This window comes from Rhincodon typus, chromosome 26 (assembly GCF_021869965.1).
Source record: "Rhincodon typus isolate 14 chromosome 26, sRhiTyp1.1, whole genome shotgun sequence".
NCBI lineage: Eukaryota > Metazoa > Chordata > Chondrichthyes > Orectolobiformes > Rhincodontidae > Rhincodon > Rhincodon typus.
This window is the reverse complement of record NC_063357.1, coordinates 35,636,468-35,658,908: the sequence shown is the minus strand read 5'-3', so window position 1 is coordinate 35,658,908 and position 22,441 is coordinate 35,636,468. Positions and strand designations below refer to the sequence as shown.

The window sequence follows — 22,441 nt, the reverse complement described above, 5'->3', positions numbered from 1 at the left end:
AAAAATATTCATTTAGCGCCTCTCCTATCTCTTCGGACTCCACGCACAACTTCCCACTACTGTCCTTGACTGGCCCTAATCTTACTCTAGTCACTCTTTTATTCCTGACATACCTATAGAAAGCTTTAGGGTTTTCCTTGATCCTACCTGCTAAAGACTTCTCATGTCCCCTCCTGGCTCTTCTTAGCTCTCTCTTTAGGTCCTTCCTGGCTAACTTGTAACTCTCAAGTGCCCTAACTGAGCCTTCACGCCTCATCTTTACATAAGCCTCCTTCTTCCTCTTGACAAGAGATTCAACTTCTTTAGTAAACCATGGTTCCCTCGCTCGACCACTTCCTCCCTGCCTGACAGGTATATACTTATCAAGGACACGCAGTAGCTGTTCCTTGAACAAGCTCCACATTTCAATTGTGCCCAGCCCTTGCAGTTTCCTTCTCCATCCTATGCATCCTAAATCTTGCCTAATCGCCTCATAATTGCCTTTCCCCCAGCTATAACTCTTGCCCTGCGGTATATACCTATCCCTTTCCATCACTAAAGTAAACATAACCGAATTGCGGTCACTATCACCAAAGTGCTCACCTACCTCCAAATCTAACACCTGGCCTGGTTCATTACCCAGTACAAAATCCAATGTGGCCTCGCCTCTTGTTGGCCTATCTACATACTGTGTCAGGAAACCCTCCTGCACACATTGGACAAAAACTGACCCATCTAAAGTACTCGAACTATAGCGTTTCCAGTCAATATTTGGAAAGTAACTACCCTGTTACTTTCGCTCCTATCCAGAATCATCTTTGCAATCCTTTCCTCTTCATCTCTGGAACTTTTCGGAGGCCTATAGAAGACTCCCAGCAGGGTGACCTCTCCTTTCCTGTTTCTAACCTCAGCTCATACTACCTCAGTAGACGAGTCCTCATCAAACGTCCTTTCTGCCACCGTAATACTGTCCTTGACTAACAATGCCACACCTCCCCCTCTTTTACCACCTTCCCTGATCTTACTGAAACATCTAAACCCCGGAACCTGCATCAACCATTCCTGTCCCTGCTCTATCCATGTCTCCAAAATGGCCAAAACATCGAAGTCCCAGGTACCAAACCATGCTGCAAGTTCACCCACCTTATTCCAGATGCTCCTGGCATTGAAGCAGACACACTTCAAACCACCTTCCTGCCTGCCGGTACACTCCTGCGACCTTGAAACCTTATTCATGACCTCACTATTCTCAACCTCCTGTACACTGGAGCTACAATTCAGGTTCCCATCCCCCTGCTGAATTAGTTTAAGCCCTCCCAAAGAGCATTAGCAAATTTCCCCCCCAGGATATTGGTACCCCTCTGGTTCAGGTGTAGACCATCCCGTTTGTAGAGGTCCCACCTACCCCAGAATAAGCCCCAATTATCCAGGTATCTGAATCCCTCCCTCCTGCACCATCCCTGTAGGCACGTGTTCAACTGCTCTCTCTCCCTATTCCTCACCTCGCTAGCACGTGGCACGGGTAACAAACCAGAGATAACAACTCTGTTTGTTTTAGCTCTAAGCTTCCACCCTAGCTCCTTGAATTTCTGCCTTACATCCCCATCCCTTTTCCTCCTATGTCGTTGGTGCCTATGTGGACCACGACTTGGGGCTGCTCTCCCTCCCCCTTAAGGATCCCGAAAACACGATCTGAGACATCACGGACCCTGGCACCTGGGAGGCAACACACCAACCGCGAGTCTCTCTCGTTCCCACAGAATCTCCTATCTGTCCCCCCTACTATGGAGTCCCCAATGACTAATGCTCTCCTCCCCTCCCCGCTTCTGTTCTGAGCAACAGGGACAGACTCTGTGCCAGAAACCTGTACCCCATGGCTTACTCCTGGTAAGTCGTCCCCCCTCAACAGTAACCAAAATGGTATACTTGTTGTTGAGGGGAACGGCTACAGGGGATCCCTGCACTGTCTGCCTGTTCCCTTTCCATCCCCTGACTGTAACCCATCTGTCTTTTTCCTGTACCTGAGGTGTGACTACCTCCCTGTAACTCCTCTCAATTACCCCCTCAGCCTCCCAAATGATCCGAAGTTCATCCAGCTTCAGCTCCAGTTCCCTAACGCGGTTTCTGAGGAGCTGCAGTTGGGTGCACTTCCCGCAGATGAAGTCAGTGGGGACACTAGCGGTGACCCTTACCTCCCACATTCTACAGAAGGAGCACGCAACTGCCCTAACATCCATTCCCACTGTTCTGAATTCTGAAAAAAAAACTAGTAACCTTACAAATCAGCGCTCAGAAGCTTTTTTTTTGGTTAGCGGAGGAGGATGGGTGGGAGACACTATCTAAGTAGTGTTTCGGGTAAAGCAACCGCCCAAATATATTACCTCACTTACTCAGCCATCCCGTGTCCGCTCCTGCTCAGCGTGCACTCCGCCTATTCACGAGGTAAGCTTTTAAACGATTAACTTACCTTCCCGACAGCCCCCTGGTCCTCGCTCTCACTGCTCCCGCTGCTGCTGCAAAAATGGAGCTTATTCTTAGTCAAATAGTTTGCTAACACACTGCTGAGGCTGAAAATTCGAGTCAACGTGACTCAGATGGTTTGTACTTTTGCCTAAGTAATGAAGGTTCCAGGCCCAAGTCCCACTCCATGGCTTGAGCATGAAAATCAAGTTGACACTTGGTGCAAGATCGGAGGATTAGAGCAGTGTCTTTGAGTTGAGACATTTAGCCAAAGGCCCTGTGCCTGCTTGACTGACTGTACAAGATACCATGTCACTATTTTGGACAAGAGGAAGGCAGTTATCCCAGATTGCTAGCCAATAATTACCTTTCAATGAACAATAGATTATTTTTTCAACACATCGATGCTTTTTTGCTGCAAGCTATTTGTTTCAAACACTGAAATGCCAACCACTACCAGTTTATGACTGGGGTAGTTTGTACCATTAACCCCTTTTCTTGCCTGGTTAAAAGGGCCCACTTGATTTACAATGGTTGAAAAAAAACAATAGTTAATCTTAATGAGAAGAGACCATGGTCTTAAACTACAAAGGCTGTCACATTTCCTATGTTAAATCAAGTGACGACAGTTCAAAACTACGGTACTTAATTGCTTTAAAGCACTTTGAGACATCTGGTGATCATGAAAAGTGTAAATGCTTATCTTTAGAAACTACGTTACCTTTGAAGTATTTTGAAAAGCACAATATACTGAAGGTGCCTGAAAAGCTTCCGCTGTGTGATGCGTTATATAAACTTTAGCATTCCAACTCAAATCAGTCCCTGAATGAAGACTTAAAATGAATCAAAAATCCAGTCCAATTTACACATCAAGGTCAGATGAAAATTGTAAGTCAAGTAGATGGAATGCCCTTGTGGCAAATTATTACATGGCCAATATTGCCTCTGCACAGGTAGATGGATTGATCTGGAGCAGGGAACAAACAGGCTGTGCGCAACCTTTAAAATGTGTGGCCACGGAACAAATTTGAAAAGGACCTGGCAGTGAAACAAACAGGTCACACACACAAAAAAATTATCGAAAAAGGTTATTTATCACCCTTGCACAGGAAGGATAGTCAGAAGGCTGTGCAAGTCCCTGAGTTCTTGTGGGCTATTTGACATGAGAATAAAGACCAACTAATGTGCTCCATAGCCCCATTGAGATCAGGCAACCAAGCAGAGTAAAAATCAGATTTATGATTCTCTTAAATCTTCAAATTCTCCCTTTTTCTCAAGGCTCTGACTCTCACTGGGGTACAGTTGCACCATTATTAGAGGTGAGGATGGGTCAGCACTTCTAGCAAACACGTGAGAATAAATGTCATGTCAATCATTGAAGTGGCTGAGGATTTGCTTGCAATATCACCCATACATCCAATGAGAATTGTGCTGCATACTATAGCATTAAGATACATCAACTCAGTAACATTCTCATCAAATACAATACCAACTATGCAACAGTTGCACAATAACATGGATTAATCGAATCATAAAGCCAGATCATTCAGGCTGTCCGCTTCTACTCTGTATTCAGATTTTAACTGCAACTCAAATGAGTGAAGACACCTTACAAAGCCATAATATTACTTCCGTGGATTGTAAACCTCTTTATCTTCTTGAAGCACAGCACAACAATATAGATTAGTGCAACTCACATCAGATCTCCATTGTGTCCTATCAAAAGAATGCAGATGTTTCAAATCTTAAAGCACATGCTTCTCATAATATCCATCAGCACTCTTCCAACACATTTAAACCGGAAAATTACTCCAAGGAGCTTCACAGAAATGTAATACAATATAATTTGACACCTAGTCGAAGGAGTAACCAAAACAGATGATTAAAATCTTGCTCAAAGAGCTGTTTTAAGGAGTTGGTTGAAGTGGAAAGTCAGAAGTTTGAGAAGGTATTCCGAAGCTTAGGGTTTGAAATGCATCAGCCAACAACATGAAAAGGATGGGGGAGGGCATTTGGTCTTAGCGTTACAGCAATATACAGCAGAACAATCCAGGCAAGTGGAGATGCCACTCGAGTGCTAACCTGATTTTGCGATCAGCTTTTAAGTGAGATCACTCCTAACAGCCTGTTGATCAGAAATGTAAGGTCACAGATCTGAAAATTAACACTGGTTTCTCTTGTTATGAAAATTATTGCACATTACTTTTGGAATTCTGATCCCAAAACAGAGGCAGATGGTGTTGGTTACATTAGTTTTCTTTCAAAAAAGGATCAAAGAATTCTTCCAAAACAGTGACCTAATTCAGCAATCGTCAGAAAGCAGGTAATTGAATATTCCTGTGGTTTAATGGAAAGATGCTCATACTGTTAGGTTTATGATAGCAGGGTCAAACATTTAAGGTCATTAGATTTTTCTGAACTGAAAACAAAGCTAAGGTTAAGTAGATTGTTTTAGCTCAGTTCAGAAACTCCAAGGTTGAGTTTAGAAGCAAGTTCAGGAACAGGAATTCAAGGCAGTTGAGCGAAGCAATAAACCTAGAAGAAGGATATAACTTGTATGGCTTCCAAAACATGACAGTTTGGCTTGAAATCTGTTTGTTATTAGAACTGAGAAAATTTAGCTTCTCAAGTTCGTGAGAAGTTCGTGTAGGCAGATTTGGAAAGGACTCATCAAATTGTTTCCACAGTCCAAAGGAAAGAAACTGTAAGGTATCAGGTAAATAGAAACATAAGATTTGAAATAAGGATGTAATTTCTTTGAATTTGAATCTCTAACAGATAGTGCTGAGAAAGAAGTTGCTTTAAATAGCTTGGTTTTTATTTTATTCTTCTTTTGTGTAACAAACTTCTGTCTTCATGTGATTATGTTAACTAGTCAAACAAAACCAAGCATATCTGTCAAATTACCATTTCTTTCTGGGATTTCAGTATTTGCCATTTTTTTAATCTGATTTCCTGCACCACAGTATTTTGTTTTTGTGTTAGCCCATAATAGGAGTTTGAAAAGTCAGCTATTCTGTGGACTTGTTGGTACAGAACAAATACTTTGGAATTAACAAAGCAAATATAGCAAGCTGGATTGGACTGGTGAGGAGCAGTGATTGTACCTTCTTAGTGTATGCATGATACTGAGCTAGACTAGTCTATTTTCACTTCCCCTCAATTCAAGGATAATGCATATTTAGGATTGTGAGTTTTTGCCATCAGTCTTCAAGTGATCAAACAGGCCAATTCTTGATCTATAGACCTTTGGGGACACAGTACTGAATGTCCCATGAGGCAATGAGTTCAGGAGTGCAGGATTTGTTTCCTTTTCTTTCCTTCTCTGCCACCACTCTACATCTTCCGTGGGGTATTTGTATTAAAAGCATGATACAATTTAATGGACAAGTTGTCACCATTTTTAATCAACTGCTAGCAAGATGTTCCCAATCATAAATGTCAATGTTGTCAGGCCTCAGGAGAGCTTCAAGAGTGTGTGTGTAGCATTTACTTTGTCCTTCCCTGGAACGCTAGCCATATGAGAATTAAGAAACCAGGACCTAGTGGAAAAGACACTTATCTGCCATCCAGACCATATCTAGTCTATAGTAGTTGATCTTGCAGGAGATATCCCAAATGTTCATGGATCTGAATTTTTAAAAAATCACCATTTGTTTGATGGTTCTTCTATTGAATCTATTGGTGGTGGAGATATGCTTGGAGGAATTTCATTCATGCCATTAGGTGTTGCTGATACTCCTCCTTCAGTCTCTTCTGTGATTTCACTACATCTTCACAAACATCTTCGATAATCTGGTGTTAGGAAACGGATAGGGGTTAAAAAATTAATTAGTCAAGGTACCTAACAAGGTACCTAGTCATCTAACAACCTCTACTAGAAGGTGTATATTGGTGTACAGTGAATGGGGGCTTGAATGTAATTGTCTCTTTCACCCCAACTCCATCCTAATAACCATGGGAAACTGAAGCAGAAGGCAGCAACTTAGCCCTTCGATCCTGCTCCAGTCAGCTGAGAATCAATGTCTGAGCCTGTGCATTGCTACTTGTGCTTGGCACAGCAGTATCTAATGCCACTGGACCCATATCCCAATAGAAAGCAATGCCTCCAGGAGATGGAGAAACAACTTTGCAAAGACCAGAGCATTTAGAAACCTGAATCCACAGTGGCTAACAAAAATGGAGAAACTCCATTTAGATCACTGTATAAATATCGAAGAAACTAATGAGTAATGATGAAAAACAACTGAAATAGGAGAGAGCTAATCCTGAGACAAGTTGTAATAAAATATTTATTTAATACCAAACTCTGTAAATTATTTACAGAAAACTCCAGAACATTATTTTTTAACGCTGACTACACTTTTAACTAGCACCTATAGTGGCATTGCAAGATAAGCATATTCCATAGACATCTGTTCAATCCTACAAAGAAGTTCCTCCAGGTTTAAAGGCGAGACCAGTCAAATCTTCAGACCAAAACAACACCACTTCTCCGAAAACACAATTCGCTTTTTGAAATCTATGGCACATAAAACAATGAAAGAAGTACTTATGAGATTTCTGCAAATTATCATGAATTTCTCTTTCAGTTCAGTGAGACTCACTCATCCCGGAACTTTTCACTATCGGTAATGAAAAATGAACCTTCTTCAGGTCACAGAATCACTATGGCATGGAAACAGCTGTTCAGCCATTGTGCCTGCTCTGGTTCTATTACCTCACACCAATCTCCTGTCTTTTCTCCATATTCCCGCACACCATTTCTATCCAGATCATCCTGCCTTAATTCTAAAGAATTTCAAGAATCATGGTATCAAAAGAGTTTTACAACGCAATGATTTTAGTAATTTGTTCAGACAGTGTGACCTCCTTGTAAAGATATCAATTTGTCACATTACCTTTCAAAAGTTCTCTCATCAACTATCTTGCAGTCTTTTTTTTAAAATCAGTTTCCTGAAGACTATTCTAAGTTTAGCAATTTATGCAAAAAATGTCCAATTACTAATCTCGTTCCTTCTGATTATCACTGACAGTTTTGACCCTCTAGTTACTCATGCAACATTCAGTGCATACTCATCATAATCGAGCATCCAAATCAGAATCCCTCTCAAACTTCAAAAGCAACAGTTTGTCTAGTCTTTCCTCAAACCTATCACCTCAATACCTCACTGAGACCCACGTGATGCTTCAGTACCCTCTACATGGCCTTGACATGGTTTTTAGCGTAAAGTAATGTGGAAGTAATATCATAATTCTAGCCTAACCAATGATTTTTATAAATTCAGCATGAGTTTCATTCTGTATATTCCTACTTATAAAACCAGCATTACTTATGATTTGCTTCAAAACATTACCTTTTACTAACTTGAGCTCCTAATTTTAAACATTTTTGTTTTGTAACCACCAAATCTCTGATCCTACTCATGTTTTAACTCACAGTGTAAATATTTCTTTCTGACTCTTTCTCCCAAAATGTATCAGTTCATACTTCTCTGGATCAAATGACATTCAAAATTATCTAATAACATCTCATAAGCGGTCCATCATCTTTCCTCTTTCCCCCAAACCCATTCAGCCAAGCTACTTGTCCAGCAGAAATTTCTTGTAATTTAATCCTGGGAACACCGAAACAAGTGCTTTTAGTCCAAGGCTGAAGTTTCACGCCCAAGCCACCAACTCCATCTTTCTTCCTTGTGTCTGAGGATGAAGCAGACTGTTTGCAACCTAGGTGTCACATCTGACTTCAAGTTGAGCTTTCATCCTGATGTTCGCAACATCACTAAGACCGCTTATTTCCATATCCATAACATTAAGTGCTGCTGCTCCTGCTTAATCTTCTGTACTGCTCAAACTCGAATTCATGTCTTTTTCACCTCTGTAGAGAGAAAGCAGAGTTAACCTTTCAGGTCTAGTGACACTTCTTTGGAACTGATTGTTCCTAAGAAAAGGTTAGTATATAGGCTGAAGATGGTCAGGAAGGGGCCGGCGGGGGTGGAGATGGTAGTAAAATGATAGGTGAAGTAAAGATGGAGTCCAGAGAGAGAGAGAGTACAGCAGTTCGGCAGACAAAGCCTGGAGAATCAACAACTGCTAAAGGGGACCAGTAGTAGCTGACAACAGGTTGGTTGTGGTAGCAGTCCATATGATGACAAGGCCTGTTGTGTGGGGTATGGAGGAAGGATATAGAATAGAATATAGGATACAGAACAGAATAGCAATTTATTGTCATGTGTAAATTTACAAAACAAAAGCAAAAAAAGTTTTACAAGTCGTCATATCATGGCGTCTGTGTTAATGATAGAAGTCATAGATAAGAAACAAAGAAGTAAAAATTGAGGTAAAGTTCATCTCAGATCAATTTTAGTTCGGGAAAAGCTGATTAAAACTATGAACTCTGGAATTACCAGCTGCTGGAGACCTCCACACCAGGAAGTGATCTCCACACCAGGACAAGACTGCCAAACCGAGACCGCATCTCCAGGGCAAAGCGACCGCCGCACGAGGCCACTGGAATACCTGGAACAAGACCTCCACGCCATGCGGCTGGAATGTCCAGAAGCCACTGCCGAAGACCTCAACACCGGTATGAGATCGCCACGCTGAGCCAAGACCGCTCCTCCAGAATGAGGCCGCCATACCAGGCTTGAGGCCTCCTCGGTGCTGGGCCAATGTCAGGAAAAGACGCCTTCCACTGAAGCCATTAAAAGAGGTAAGATGATATATGGAGGCATTAAAAAGAAGTAGAGAAAGAAAAAAGGTAAAAAGTGAACAGAATAGACAAGCTCCAGTCTCCTGGGCTAAAGAGCCCTCAGCTGCGCTGCTACTCTGCCACCATCCTGACACACAGAAAACGGAAGAAGGTTCTCAGATCCCAAAATTATTTAACTAGATATCAAATTCTGAAGGCTACACGGTCCCCAAGCCAAAAATCAGTTGGAGCTCTTCCAGCATCTGACCAATATCTTTATCTCTGTCACTGTTTTGCTGTAATGCTCCAGTGAAGCTAAGCACAAGCTGAAGAATGGCATCTCATTTTTCACTTGGGGGCCTTGCAGCCTTCAGCATTAGCTTTTCAGGTCAAACTTGCGGCTTCTTTCGTAAATGCACTGCCTCAGTCAGTGAAATTTAAATCCATTCTATAATGCTCCTAGCCTTAAGAAAGCACACTATTTCTTTATCTCTGTTGAAGAAATTAACCTCACTTCACCAACTAGCAAATTTTGAAACTAGATGATAATTTATTTAATACATTTCAAAATACATTATATACACACTCATATTTCATTCAGGTGACATCCTATCTTAAATGATGCAGCACAGTAGGAGACCATTCAGCTCAGCATGCCTTTGCTGGTTCTTTGGTACAGATATACAATTAATGATCTTTTTGTCTATGTTTAATGCCAACAAGTAGTAGAGTGCCACACATGCAGAGAGACACAGGTTTGCTGTACCCGGTCTCCAGCTTGCATGTAACCCAGCCTGATCTGCAAGGTCACCCAGGTTCAGCTTACTTTATTCCTTCATGGCATGCAGATGTTGCTGGCAGGGACAGCACTTATTGCCTTTCCTGAGTTGCCCTTGAGAAGGTAGTGGTGACCTATGTATCCTCTAAATTTCCCAACTACAATGCAGCAACACCTTCCAAATTCAGAAATCATTGTGTCTGCACAATTATCAGCATCCTCTGAAGGGTGCAATCCATTTGTGGGTAAACAAAACCCCACTACGTTATTTTCCAGGTTTGCAGCATACACCACATACATTGCAGAGTCACCCTGTCCAGCCGCTATCTCCACCTGGTCAAATCACACAGACTGAATCAAACAAACAAGTGACTGCCCATCATCAATTCTCACACTGCTCATGCTACACTACTAGGGACAGCGTCTGCACCTCAGCTCTCCAACCCTGCGACTAATGGATAATCCACACATGCCCATGGCAAGAAACGCTCTGTCGTGCAATGTGATGTCACCAGCACCATCTGTGCAGCACAGGCAGCCAGCTTTGCCACCATCTTGGCGATCACAACATACACCTCAATTTCTTTTCCTCCAAGTAATTTTCCAATTTCCTTTTTGAATGTTTCTATTGAATCTACTCCTATCATCTTTCAGGCATTGCACTCCAACCAACTGCAAATAAAAAAGTAGTCTCATGTTACCTCTGGTTCCTTTGCCAGTCCCATTAATCAGCTCCCTCCGAGTACTGGCCTATCGGCCACCATTGTAACTTACTGCAAACTATTCACTGATCAGCCCTGTGCTTGCTGGCCTATACCAGCTCCCAGGTAAATAATGCCGTGATTCTAAAATTTCTATTCTGGATTCCAAATTCCTCCATGAACTTGCTCCTCCCTCTGTCTGAAATCCCCTTGTCTTACAATCCTCCAACATCTATGCTCCTCCATTCTGATCTCTTGATTGCCTCGATCATAATTGCTCCTCCACTGATGGGCATGTCTTCAGATACCTTGGTCCGAAATAAACATGAACATGATTCTGGAGACCTTCCCATATACTGACAACCCACCTTGGACTCCTAACTTTCTCCTTTGCTGCAAAAACTGGCACAGTGTCACTGAGTTTTATAAATGAACATCACTATAGAGTTATTCCCAGAACAGAAACCAGCATCTGTGAAAGTATCAAGACATGGGGTGGAAGGAATACAGCCATGCAGACAGTACCTAGGGTGAACTACAGTCTGACAGCCCCACTAGAAAAAACATTTAAGAATTTTTTTAAAATTGCACAAGCTGCATCAAAATGTTAAGTGGTGTATTTAAGGGAAGCTTGATTAACACACAGGGGAGAAAGGAATAGAGGATGATGTTGTAGAATTCAATGAAGGATGATAGTAGACTTGTATGGAACATGAATACTGGCATAAACCTGCTGAGTAGAAAAGTCAATTCCTAAATTATAAATTCTATGTGATGTTTAGTAATGATGCTTTGGAAAATAATGGAGGAAATCAAGGGAGAAGAAAACGGATACATATAAAGCAGGTGGGCGAGTCCACCAGTGTATTTCTTAAGTGATGAAGCTAAAAACAACCCAAAGAGAGTGTTAGAGATAACAAGGTGTACAGCTGGATGAACACAGCAGGCCAAGCAGCATCAGAGGAGCAGGAAGGCTGACGTTTCGGGCCCAGACCCTTCTTCAGAAATGGGGGAGGGGAAGGGTGTTCTGAAATAAATAGGGAGAGAGGGGGAGGCAGACAGAAGATGGATAGAGGAGAAGATAGGTGGAGAGGAGACAGACAGGTCAAAGAGGCAGGGATGGAGCCAGTAAAGGTGAGTGTAGGTGGGGAGTTAGGGAGGAGATTGGTCAGTCCAGGGAGGATGGACAGGTCAAGGGGGCGGGATGAGGTTAGTAGGTAGGAGATGGGGGTGGGGCTTGAGGTGAGAGGAGGGGATAGGTGGGAGGAAGGACAGGTTAGGGAGGCAGGGACGAGCTGGGCTGGTTTTGGGATGCGGTGGGGGAGGGGAGATTTTGAAGCTTGTGAAGTCCACATTGATACCATTGGGCTGCAGGGTTCCCAAGTGAAATATGAGGTGCTGTTCCTGCAATCTTCGGGTGGCATCGTTGTGGCACTGCAGGAGGCCCAGGACGGACATGTCGTCTGAGGAATGGGAGGGGGAGTTGAAATGGTTCGCAACTGGGAGGTGCAGTTGTTTAGTGCGAACTGAGCGTAGGTGTTCTGCAAAGCGGTCCCCAAGCCTCCACTTGGTTTCCCCGATGTACAGGAGGCCACAACGGGAACAGCGGATGCAGTATACCACATTAGCAGATGTGCAGGTGAACATCTGCTTGATGTGGAAAGTCTTCTTGGGGCCTGGGATGGGGGTGAGGGGGAAGGTGTAGGGGCAGGTGTAGCACTTCCTGAGGTTGCAGGGAAAAGTGCCGGGTGTGGTGGGGCTGGACGGGAGTGTGGAGCGGACAAGGGAGTCACGGAGAGAGTGGTCCCTCCGGAAAGCAGATAAGGGTGGGGAGGGAAAAATGTCTTTGGTGGTGGGGTCGGATTGCAGATGGCGGAAGTGTCGGAGGATGATGCGTTGGATCCGGAGGTTGGTGGGGTGGTACGTGAAGACGAGAGGGATTCTGTTTTGGCTGTTATTGCGGGGAGGGGGTGTGAGGGATGAGTTGCAGGAAATGCGGGAGACACGGTCGAGGGCGTTCTCGACCACTGAGGCGGGGGGAAGTTGCGGTCCTTGAAAAACGAGGACATCTGAAATGCACGGGAGTGGAATGCCTCATCCTGGGAGCAGATGCGGCGGAGGTGAAGGAATTGGGAATAGGGGATGGCATTTTTGCAGGAAGGTGGGTGAGAGGAGGTGTATTCTAGGGAGCTGTGGGAGTCGGTGGGCTTGAAATGGATATCGGTTTCCAGGTGGTTGCCAGAAATGGAAACAGAGAAGTCCAAGAAGGAGAGAGAGGTATTAGAGATGGTCCAGGTGAACTTAAGGTTGGCGTGGAAGGTGTTGGTGAAGTGGATGAACTGTTCGAGTTCCTCGTGGGAGCACGAGGCGGTGCCGATACTGTCGTCAATGTAACGGAGGAAGAGGTGGGGTTTAGGGCCAGTGTAGCTACGGAAGAGGGACTGTTCCACGTAACCTACAAAGAGGCAGGCATAGCTTGGGCCCATGCGGGTAACCACGGCCACTCCCTTTGTCTGTAGGAAGTGGGAGGAATTAAAAAAGAAGTTGTTGAGGGTGAGGACGAGTTCAGCTAAGCAGATGAGGGTGTCAGTGGAGGGGGACTGGTCGGGCCTGCGGGACAGGAAGAAGCGGAGGGCCTTTAGGCCATCTGTATGGGGAATGCAGGTGTATAGGGACTGGACATCCGTGGTAAAGATGAGGTGTTGGGGACCGGGGAATTGGAAGTTCTGGAGGAGGTGGAGGGCGTGGGTGGTGTCATGGACGTAGGTAGGGAGTTCCTGGACCAAGGGGGAGAAAATGGAGTCAAGATAGGTGGAGATAAGTTCAGTGGGGCAGGAGCAGGCAGAGACAATGGGTCGACCAGGGCAGTCAGGTTTGTGGATTTTGGGAAGGAGATAGAAGCGGGCGGTGCGGGCTTGGGGAACGATGAGGTTGGAGGCTGTGGGTGGGAGGTCACCTGAGGTGATGAGGTTGTGGATGGTTTGGGAGATGATGGTTTGGTGGTCGGGGGTGGGGTCATGATCAAGGGGGCAGTAGGAGGAGGTGTCGGAGAGTTGGCGCCTGGCCTTGGCGATGTAGAGGTCAGTGCGCCATACTACAACTGCGCCTCCCTTGTCCGCGGGTTTTATGGTAAGGTTGGGATTGGAGCGGAGGGAGCGGAGGGCTGCACGTTCTGCGGGGGAGAGGTTGGAGTGGGTGAGAGGGGTGGAGAGGTTGAGGCGATTGATATCTCGATGGCAGTTGGAGATGAAGAGGTCGAGGGAGAGTAGGAGGCCTTGGGGTGGTGTCCAGGAGGAGGGGGTGTGTTGGAGGCGGGAGAAGGGGTCAGTAGTGGGAGGGTTAGGCTCACGGTTGAAGTGAGTGTTGACAGGTTGGCTAACTGAGCACTAGGCACAAACTCAATGCCCACATTGATTAAACACAGAAGGAGTCACTCAACAGCAAACTGGAGTGAGTCAAATCATTCTCTCTTCAAGTTCGGGTAGTGCTGAAACCAATTGTACACACAAAGGAATAGTACTGAGACAACCATGATTTAAAGAGATCTATATTTTAAAGAGATCTATATATTAGTAATAAGTCCATTCTCTGCAAGCTTGATTTGGACAGAGATGGAAATGGCCAGATGCAGCAAAAAATAAGTCACTGTCGAATAGTGTGAGCAAAATAAATAGTTTGAAACAAACTAAAAGTCTGATTCAATACTGTGTAATACATGGCACAATGATAAGTAGAGACAACTTTGAACATGGCTATCATTTCTCTGCAGGAAGGCTCGTTCTGAAGAGATTCCAGCTCTCTTTTGGATTGTTCTGGCATTCACCAAGCTGTGACTGATGGTAATTTTCCAAGGTGATCACAGGAAGTGGATTCAGACAGTGCGATTACACTGCTCCAAAACTAGCAAAGCAAACTATCCCAATTACTGACCGACAACAAACGTGGGATGTTCTTGTACTGACCATATTCACAATTTGTACTAAACTCAGTCAGGACAGCAGACATCTTGTGCTAATTCAGATATGAATTCAACACAAAAAGAGTAGAATAGGAAGTTCAACAGGAACAAACAGTCCAAACATGACTGGCTGTATACAAGTCAAAGAAATTGGAAATTGGTTTAATGTGAAACACTTGATAGTTCCCATTCTTTAAACAGAAAACTACATACTCACTGCAAAATCTTTGATCCATTTCAGTCCCTGGTAGACAAATCACTTTGGTACTGTTTATTGTCAATGTCCTGCCTTAAACTGATTCTCTCTCCACTCCAATGTAGGTTTATATTGAAAATTGAATTTTCTCAATTTTTGCACCTGTAATACAATCTTCACTATCCCAGAATTGATAGATGGGCAGGAAACCTATTCCCAGACAGCTAATTTGTTGATCTTCTGAGAGGTGCAGAAGACAGGCACAAAAAGCTGTTACTCTTCATAACATCCAAGATTAAAAGAAGAACAATTCTATGGCTTCTGGCCATCATCTTCTGAAAACAGTAAAATAATTGTCATAGGTCACGTGTAAAAGAATAATGATTGACAAAGTTATTTGACCATGGGCTATCACAAATACTAATCATCACCCCAATGACCAGGCATCAGAAGGAGCCAGCAAATGGTCATTGGGTAGACAGGATGCATTTATTATTGTGGGCTTGAGTTGTATACTCAAAATTCTGATTTACCTTTCACCTCCCTCGCCCAACGGCACAACTGACAAGTGCTAATTTTCATATCAGCAGAAAGAGTAATCAGTGTATAAAAACAAAGAACTGCGGATGCTGGAAATCTGAAGCAAAAATACAAAGTGTTGGAGAGACTCAGCAGGTCTGGCAACATTAGCTTCAGAACAAAAGTTCCGACAAAGGCTCACTGGACTCGAAGCATTGACTCTGTTTTTCTCTCTAAAGATGCTGCCAGACGTGCTGAGTTTCTCCACTATGCTGCTTTTGAAACTACAGTGGGTTCAGTTTAAATAACCATTAAAGGCAAATGTTTGGAAGGTACAATTGGCAGCCTCAGGCTCATTCCACTTAATCTCCCGGGAGCACCAAGTATCCTTATTTAGTCATAGCAGCGTGAGACTGGTGCCTGGCAATGGACGATGGGAAGTTGGCACAAAGTAGAGAAAGTGGTTTAGTGCAATGTAACAATGTAAATATATTGCTAAGCACCACCTCTGTGAAGTTATTATAGAATCAACATGTTAACAGGCTGAATTACCTGTGAAGTGAATCCACTTCTTAACATCCACTAACACTAGCCTCTGTAAACTTGGTAAACCACAAAGAGAGGCCAGTACCAACTATACAGCTATCTTCCCCGTAACTGGAGCTGGTGACTTGTACTGAGATATTCAGCTTCTGTACAAGTCACAATAGAAAGTCTGTGGTAGATGTCATGTACACAGGTGCACCTCTGAGACAGATCACTGGAGTGTGTCCTCAAGACTGAGGTTAGACGCCTTCAGTGGGAGGCGAGCCAACTGAGCATTCCTACTCCCACACACTAATGAACACAGCTCATCCAACATTAAGCAGGAAATCAAATATTTGACCTTGGTTTTCTCTACATCTTACGACCAAACCAAGTAATGCATGCGCCCACTGATGCAGGAGAACAGGGCAAGAAGTTAATGATGTTGGTTTGAATCAGCCAGCCTTGCTGTTGTTGATCAATTTCGATAGAACGCAGTGAAGTATGGATGTGGACAATAGGGTTAGGTATCAGACAGGTGTAATACTTCCCAAAATGGTCAAATCAACAGCCCACATTCATCAACAAGGTGTCAAATGGGTTGTAAATCTGAAAAAAAAATCCACAAAGCACACATTTGATATTCCCCTGGCCAGAAATACCCAGTTTTAATGAAGAATGATGAATAACCTATATTTCAATTTTCTTGAACAATGATTTGATAGTCGAGAGTAAATGAAAAGGATGCCTTTTGCACAGCTTCAGCAATTATAATTGTTAAGTCGAGGCACATGACACGAAAAGAGGAAAAAAGGGATGGCATGATTGAAGGTGATCACTTCAAATATAGGGGAGACTGACTGAATGTTAGACTGGTCAACCACATTATCCTTGGAGCTTGGGTTGGAGGGCCCATAAGTAAATCAGATCAAAGTTCCTCACAACCAACTCTTAAGCCCATTGAAATAAGTTTAGAGTAGTCATTATCTAGCTCTTTTTACCTTTTAGTTCCGAAAAGAAAAGCAGCACACTGTTTGAAACAAACTGGCAATCCCGCTCGAAGATCAAAATGATGTCTGCATCTAATGTATAGAAAGTAAGTCACACTTGTCCTATAGAAGATGCTTTTACTAGAGTTAGTGTCAAGATATTCTGCATGAACATTAACTGGCATCTAATGCATGTTATAGTAGGCCTGGAAGTGCCCGATTTTGGAAAAGAAGAGCACTGCACTGACTCCTCTCTTCCAGCCTGGCATAGGACAGTTCAATCCTGCAGCACTGACAGCACATCACATCAGAATCACAGACCCAATGTAAACTCTTAGTTCCTTCAGCTAAAACCCACCAAAAAACTCATCATCCTTAATTATTTACTTTTACCATTTTAGCTCCTTAAATAATGGAACTGATCCAAAATCATTTCTGCTTTCACTCCTCCAGAAAAAGAAATAAAACACTTTAAGAAGGGAAGCGAAATATTTTGTCTGAACTTTCATGATGCAAAAACAGGAAGGCAGTGACTTTGCCGCTGACCTTTGCTGGAATGCAATAGAATGACTCAGTGAAACACAAAAATGTAGACTCTGACAGCGTCAAAAGCATTAAAAGAGATTCATTAACTGTCACAAGGTCGCAAGACAGGAAAATACATAGGCTTGGAATGCAAAGCAACAGATACATCCAGCAAACGAGACCATTCTACCCATCATGACCTTGCCAGTTCTTTGAAAGCAGTATCTGATCAAACTCAGCTGCTCTTTTCCCACAGCCATGCAAGTCTTTTTCCTTTCAAACATTTACACAGAATGTGAAAATTACTATTGAATCTGGTGCTCCTACTCTTTCCAGATCATAACAATGTGCTATGTAAAAATGTTACTTCTACTGCTGCTTCCAATTCCTGCCAATGTGTCCTAAGATGACAGATCCTTCTTTCAATGGAAAAAAATTTTCCTTATCGAAGAATCCTTTCATGGTTTCAAAGCATCTATCGAAAACAGAGTGTTCATAACCGTCACAACACTTCAGCTTGAGCCCAACGAATGTTCGATAAAGATAATAATCTAAAATCTTCAATTTGGACTGTCTGAACTAACTGGTCAGAAGAATCCCAACGCAATTTCAGATCTCGAGTTCACAGAGCGCAGTTGGGTGTTGCTATGAGGAAGTGGTTATGGAAACAACCAGAAATCCAGCTGTTAATTGCTCCTCTTTACAACCCGCTTCAAATGAATCATAGTTACAAAGATGTGCATATTTGGTCACTAAGTGAAATCAGGACATGATTCAACTCCGACACCACTCAAAAGCATTTCCTGGTGCTCATAATCCAGTTACAGGTATTAACTCAGTCGAGATACTGAGGGTAAATGGAAATACATGGGTCTGTCTATAACCAAGTACAAGGTAGAAGAAGGAAGAAAACTGAAAGGGACAGTCTTAAATTCCCAAAAATTCTAAAAAAAATTAATAGCTTCAAACATAATGCTGTTGGATACATTCATTTTCATCGGCATGCAGACAGACAGTCTCATATTAACTGACTTCAGCCCCAACACAATTCCAATACATTCCACCTGGGGATTCATTGACTGGAAGTCATTATTCATTCAATGATGTTGGAAGCAAATGTTGTTTAGGGATTGACTGTCACAAGAAAAACGCTAGTCAAAAACAGAGTCCATTTGAAGCAATAACAAGCACATGAAAACGATCAGTGCAAAATACATATTTGACATAGAAGAACATAGAACATAGAATACAGCACAGTACAGGCCCTTCAGCTTACACTGTTGTGCCGACCTATTATCCTACTCTAAGATCAAAACATCTTCCCAAATCAACAAAAATGCATGGTCAAAATCCACTCTGGATTCATTTCCACTTCTTTCCATTGAAGGGAAACAGCTGAATTTATGTGAAATAATGCAATTAAACTTCAGCAATGTCCAGAAACCAAACAATCTAATGATTCCAAAAACACACAGCTGCAGTTGCAGGTAGCCTCAATGACAACACCTCTAATCTAAAGGGGTTCAAACTGCTGCATTGTCAAACAACAAGATATGTCATGCTCAGATTTCCAGCTCCCAAGTGCCCTAATCAATGTAGACAGTGCAAGATGGAAGACAGTTAATACCGAGCATAAATAATAGCAGAGAGAACTTGGTCTGTTTAGGTGTTCTAAATCCCATGAAAAGGCATTTACAGTCTGTCACTGGTAATAACAAAGAAAGGGTACAGTAGTAGTAATATTGTGCAGAATCTAAAGTAAATCACACTAGAAAATCCAATCATGCTTACATTTTTGACTTCAAATGTGACTAGAAGAATCAAGATAAATTCTGTGCTATGTACCCATAATTATAAAGGGATTTACGTTGACTCATGTCATAAAGAGTATTGGTTGCTAAATGATGCATTACATTGAGATGGTCAGTTCAGCGTCAGCACTCCAAAAGAATAGGACACCATGGCATTTCTAAGATGCACCTCAGCATACTATATACTTTGTAGGACTGTGTTTACTTGATTAGGTAAGGTGGCAACAATTCTTTCAAAATATAAATAGCAAACAACAATGGTATCACGTGTGTGACACTAGAAATACTGAGCATGACACTCAGATTTTTTTAAATTCATTTGAGTTACGGGTATTGCTGGCTGGGTCAGCATTCATTGTATATTCCACATTATAACATTTAAATGTATTGCTGGACACTCATTATACCACATATTAATGATCTACTCTCAACTTACATGGTTGGTTATTACACAATAGGCTTGATTTGCTTTTTTGATTTTGAAGCAGAGCTAGAGAGAGAGAGAGAGAGAGAAAGAAAGGCTGGGTCTCCAAGTTCTGACCACCAGGGGACCAGGGCTGAGCTAAGAACCTGAGTTTATTGAACAATGGCCTTGATTTGACTTTGGCACAGCACATTCCCAGCTGGCCTCGGGAGAATTCAAATGAAAGTGGGGGTCAAAAGCAGGTTTCCTTTCAGTCTGTTCTTGGCTCCTCACCCTGCTTCCTAAATAGAGTTTTGGGGAGGAAGGATGAGAACAGCAAGAAGGACAAGTACGTGATCTGATGAGCTTCACACACCCAAGACAGTAGCAGCAGGGTAGGAAGTGTTCGGGCTCTGTGTTCATATGCTCCCACTCACCCGGCCAGCCATATTCTTCTTTGCTTTTCTTTATTTTGTTTCTTCATTTCTCTTTTGTATCAAAGTTTACCTCTTCTTCTTTGCTGCAGCTGCGGTGGAGAAAGGTAGTTGCGAGGGCCTCCTGCGACACTGGCAGCGTGGTGGATCCAGATGTCCGTTCTTCGTGGCCGTTGTGGCTGCAACTTTATCCAAGACTTCCTCATCAGTGGGTCTGGTCCATTCCTCCTGGCAGTGGTGCAGCGGGGGCAGCATGTGGTTCCAGTTCGTTTCTCATGGTTATGGCAGCAAATGAAGTAGCAATGGCTTGAGTGACAGCTTCACTGTCAGCAACTTGGTGGGGCCAGTCTGTCCCTCCTTGCTATGGGGGTGATGCAGTGACTTCGCAGTGGTAGAGTGGTGGTCCAGTCTGGAAATCCTTGCTTCGATGGCCTCAGGGGCAGCTTTTCGGCAGCATTCCGTAGCCACTCCATAAACCCCGACTGCCATGGAAGAAACAAAAGATGAACTTCGTCCTAACTTGGTCTCAATTATTTCTTTTTATAATTAAAATGATGCCAAATTGTAGCAACTTATCCACATCTCACTGTATTTTCGTAAAGACAAGTGACAATAAATTGCTATCCTATTCTATTCTACAAAGCCAGAAACCCAGTGAGCCAACGACGCACTCAGCCACCTAGCCAGCCAGGCACTCCCTCACCCACTTCCTCACCCAGCCACACACCCACTCAGGTCTAGGAAATTTGATGATTAATGTTGCTGAGGAGCAATAAATAACAATGCAGGCCTCCTCCCAGCCATTTAAACAGTCCAGCTGTCCAGTGCTATGCCACTGCTTTAGGTGCCACTTTCCTTGCTCTCTTGGCCTCTTTCCCCTCTCCATGCCAGCCCTATCCCAAAGCTACAGCCAAATTCTCATCCTCTCCTCCTCCCTCTCCTTCCAGCAGCGACACGATTCTCATTCCCCTACTTCCCAAAACAGTGTGTCCCTGAAAACCGCCAGACCCCAACCTACAGAATCACCATCACTGCTGAATGAAATCACTCATATCGCTCTGATCTTCTAATTATAGCCAACTTCTCTCCAAAATTGCTGATGAATATGCAGGAAAGAGACAAGCTCAAATTGGAAGAGCAGCTCTTTATAAAATCTTCTAGTTACACTTACCAGTATTTTGAACAGCTGCTTGCTGAGCCCGAAGACCCCTCAAGCAGGTCACATTGTTGGACCAGCCTAGTGTACGTTACAAGTTCACAACAGCAAATGAAGATTTATCATTATACTTAAGCTAAAGACCAAGAACTATAAATGTTTGCTATGTGAATTGTGCAGATTAATTTATTACACCTGGAAGTGTGCTTTTTGCATCAGAAACAGCCAAAAATCAAGGCAATTACAGTTCTAAAAGTAATCAATTGCTATTTGCATTTGATCAACAGCTTGGAAAAAGATACTCATTAGCAACTAAGAAAAACCAATCAACTGAATCACAAACCGTTTTCAGTGACCAACTTGACTCAGTTGACACCCAATAATATGTGCAACATTCTACACACATAAGCACAATTTATTTCACGTCAAGATAAAAAAGTTAACAGAATCTCAAAAAGACATAATTGCCAATAGAAACACACAAAACCAATGTAATGATCAGGCAGAGAAATTTAAGCGGATTATAATGAAATATATTAATTAATATTAAAGGTCATTAGAAGGACTTATGACCTGGAACGGAGGAAGCAAGCAAGACATTTTTCCATCATCTCAAGCATCCAAGAATGACTGGGAAGGCAGACATCCCTGGTCAAATTTGATCATCAGTCCACACCACAAATACAAACTTGGGGGGAAGGCGATGGCCTAGTCGTATTATCCCTACGCTGTTAATTCAGAGACCCAGGTAATGTTCTGGAGACCCAGGTTTGAATCCCATCATGGTAGGTGGTGGAATGTGAGTTCAATAAAAATCTGGAATTTGGAGTCAATGAATCCATTGTCGATAGTCAGTAAAAATCCACATGGTTCACTAATGCCCTTTAAGGAAGGAAACTGCTATCCTTATCTGATCTGGCCTACATTTGACTCCAGACCCACAATATTGTTGACTCTTAACTGCTCTCTGAGCAATTAGGGGTGGGCAGTAAATGCCAGCCCAGCCAGTGACGCCTTCGCCCCATGAATGAATAAACAAAATACATCACTAGACCAGGCTGAATAAGGACTAATTCAATAACACTAATACGACTGAAAATATATGGACACAAATTGTTTAATAGTGTAAGACAGGATTCAAGATTTTCAACCAATAGAAATCAAAAATGATTTGCTAAGTTGGTGCAGGGACTGTAAATGCAGAGCCTCTGATATTATGAGACAACAAGGTGCAGGGCTGGATGAACACAGCAGGCCAAGCAGCATCATAGGAGCAGAGAGGCTGACGTTTCGGGCCTAGACCCTTCATCAGATGC

The 22,441-nt window shown here is 43.0% G+C and overlaps 1 protein-coding gene and 1 long non-coding RNA gene across 2 annotated transcripts in view; both read right to left on the bottom strand.

Annotated features, from left to right (window-relative positions):
* Window positions 1-22,441, bottom strand: part of LOC125486128 (huntingtin-interacting protein 1-like) — a 181,511-nt gene that overhangs the window by 147,358 nt on the left and 11,712 nt on the right. The window lies entirely within an intron of this gene.
* On the bottom strand, window positions 6,714-9,066 carry LOC125486162. Its single transcript, XR_007264851.1, has 2 exons — window positions 8,847-9,066; window positions 6,714-8,317 (listed from the first exon to the last, which is right to left on the bottom strand). It is a non-coding gene; the product is annotated as an uncharacterized LOC125486162 (long non-coding RNA).